The sequence below is a fragment of the Pseudorca crassidens genome, unplaced genomic scaffold, assembly GCF_039906515.1.
Source record: "Pseudorca crassidens isolate mPseCra1 unplaced genomic scaffold, mPseCra1.hap1 Scaffold_255, whole genome shotgun sequence".
In the NCBI taxonomy this organism is placed as follows: domain Eukaryota; kingdom Metazoa; phylum Chordata; class Mammalia; order Artiodactyla; family Delphinidae; genus Pseudorca; species Pseudorca crassidens.
Genome location: NW_027136182.1, coordinates 32,501 through 35,000, shown reverse-complemented (window position 1 = coordinate 35,000; position 2,500 = coordinate 32,501). Strand labels below are relative to the sequence as shown.

Genomic DNA, 2,500 nt, shown 5'->3' with positions numbered 1-2,500 from the left:
CGGTTCCCCGCCGGTCGGTCGTCGGTCCTCCGCTCCGTGCCCTCCGCCCCCTCGGCGGGCGCCTCTTTACCTGTGTCCCGAGCCCCGGGACCTCGCCTCCCTCCGTCGTCCGTCCGGCTCTCTCTCGCTCTCTCTCTCTCTTTCGCGCCCTCCCTCCCCGTGCGCCCCCTGCCCGCGCTCGCCACCCGCTTCCCGTCGAAGCTCCCCTTACGCCCTCGGTGGCGACAAGGGGTGCCCCGGGAACGCGGGCGCGGGCCGGGCTAGGGCCACGGGGGCCGGGGGTTTGGGGTTCAGGAGCAGAGAGGGCCGCGTCCGGGCGCGAGCGTGGGGAAGGTCTCCGCCCGGTTTCGGGGACACGGGTGTGGGGGCGTCGTCGGGCGGTGGCCGTGGTGTCTCGTGTGGCGGTCGGCCCGGATCCCCGGCCGGGGTCCCGCGTCACGGGCCGGTAGCGCCGAGGCCCCCGCGTGTTGCGGGCGGCCGCGGGCGGAGAAGCGTGTCGGTCGGTGTAGGGGCGGCGGTGAGCGTGGGGGCGCCCCGCGCCCAGCCCCACCCCCCACGCCTCGCCCGCCTCCCCCCTCTCCAGGTACCTAGCGCGTCCCGGCGCGGAGGTTTAAAGACCCATGGGGGGTCGCCCGTCCGCCTTGGGGTCGGGGCGGTCGGGCCCGCGGGGAGTCGGGAGGCCCCTCCCTTCTCCCCCAGGCTCCGCTTCACCCCCCCCCCACCGGCACCTCACCGCACACGGGGCCGGGGCGCCGCGCTGCCGCGGCGCCGCCGGTCCACCCCGCCGCGGCCGTCGGGAGGGGGCTACCCGGCGGCCGTGGTGCGGGCCGGGGCCGTGCGCCGCGCGCCTGCGCGCCCCGCGTCCCCTGTGTGTGTGTGTTGCGCGCACGGTCGGGTTGGGGGGGGCAGGTGGGAACCCCCCGGGCGCCTGTGGGGTGTCCGAGCCCGCCCCGCCCGCGGGGTCGGTGCCGGGCGCCCCGTGGTGAAACCCTCCGGCCCCCTCCGGTCTGCTTGTTTTCTGTCTGACTTGGCCGGCCAGAGGCAGCCCCTCCGGGGGAAGGTGCCGTGCCACCGGCGGGGACCCCCCCCGCCGAAACCCAGAGAAACCAAAACTCGTACGACTCTTAGCGGTGGATCACTCGGCTCGTGCGTCGATGAAGAACGCAGCTAGCTGCGAGAATTAATGTGAATTGCAGGACACATTGATCATCGACACTTCGAACGCACTTGCGGCCCCGGGTTCCTCCCGGGGCTACGCCTGTCTGAGCGTCGCTTGACGATCAATCGCCCCCCCCGGGGTGTGCGTGCGCGCGCGCGCGCCTTCCCGGGGGTGGCGCGGCTGGGGGTTTGCTCGCAGGGCCGCCGGGGCCCTCCGTCCCCCTAAGTGCAGACGCGGCGCCCCCCGTCCACGGGGGCACGCTGCCCGCGAGCGGGAAGAGAAGGGGAGAGAGAGAGAGCTCGCGACGAGGCCCTGGCCGCGTGGCCTCCGCGGTCGGTCCCCCTTCGGGAAGCGCCCTCGCGCCGCAAGCGGTCTCTGGGCGCTACCCCCGGGGTGTCGGTGGGCGGGGACGGTCCCGCGCCCTCGCGGCCGGGGCCGGCGGTGGTGGTTGGGCCGCGTCCGTTCCGCCGTCGTACGCCGCCCGCCCCCGGCGGCGTCCCGGCGAGGTCCGGCCCGCCTCCTCCGCGGGGCCCCGACCCGCGCGTCCGGGATCCGTGCCCGCCCCCGCCGCCTCGCCTCGCCGTGTCGGGGCGGGCGTCTCGGGCCGAGGCCGAGTCGTGCGTGCGCGGCCGCGCCCCGGGGATGCGTGCCCCGGCGGCGACCCGCGGGACGCCGCGGCGTCGCCTGCCGCCGCGCGCTTTCCCCCGGGCTGCGGCCGCGCCGCTCGGCGCTTCGTGCACGCTCCCCGAGCCGGCCGGCGGTGGGCGCCTGTCGGTGGTGGGCGGGGGCGCACGGCGTCGTCCGTCCGTCGCTCGTCGTGGCGGGGCCGTCTGGCGGCTGCGTGGAGGCTGTGTGGCGTCGGCGGCGTGAGGGGTGGAGAGGCGGAGAACGGAGACGGGGGGAGAGAGAGGGGAGAGCGAGAGAGGGTTGGGAGTCGGTCGGTTCGGTCGGTCGCGGAAGGAGGCGTGGGAGGAGGGCCCGGCGGTCGGGGGGCGACCGCCGGGTTTTCTCCCCACCGCCTTGCCTTCCGCGCCGCCCGCCGCCCTCTCCCGTCCGCTGCTCCCGCTCCTCCTCCTCCTCGTCCTCCTCGTCGTCCTCTCCCGTCCCCCCACCCCCACCCCCGTCGTCTGCCGTCCTCCCCTCCGTGACGGCGCCGGCTCTGCGGCGCGCTCGGGTGTCGTGCGTCTCCCGGCCGCCACCCCCGGCCTCCCCGCCCCGTCCGTCCGTCCGTCCGTCCGTCCCGTGGCCGCCGGCTCGTGCTCCCGTCCCGCCCCTCCCTCCCGCGCGTCCCTCTCTCCCCCCCCGCGCACGGGGGCGGGTTGAGGGGAGCCGGTGGGGGGG

General features: G+C 77.4%; 1 non-coding gene across 1 annotated transcript; it reads left to right on the top strand.

Annotated features, from left to right (window-relative positions):
• The first annotated feature begins 1,119 nt into the window (after positions 1-1,119).
• Positions 1,120-1,272, top strand: LOC137218155 (5.8S ribosomal RNA). Its single transcript, XR_010940493.1, has one exon. It is a non-coding gene; the product is annotated as a 5.8S ribosomal RNA (ribosomal RNA).
• The last annotated feature ends 1,228 nt before the right edge of the window (positions 1,273-2,500 follow it).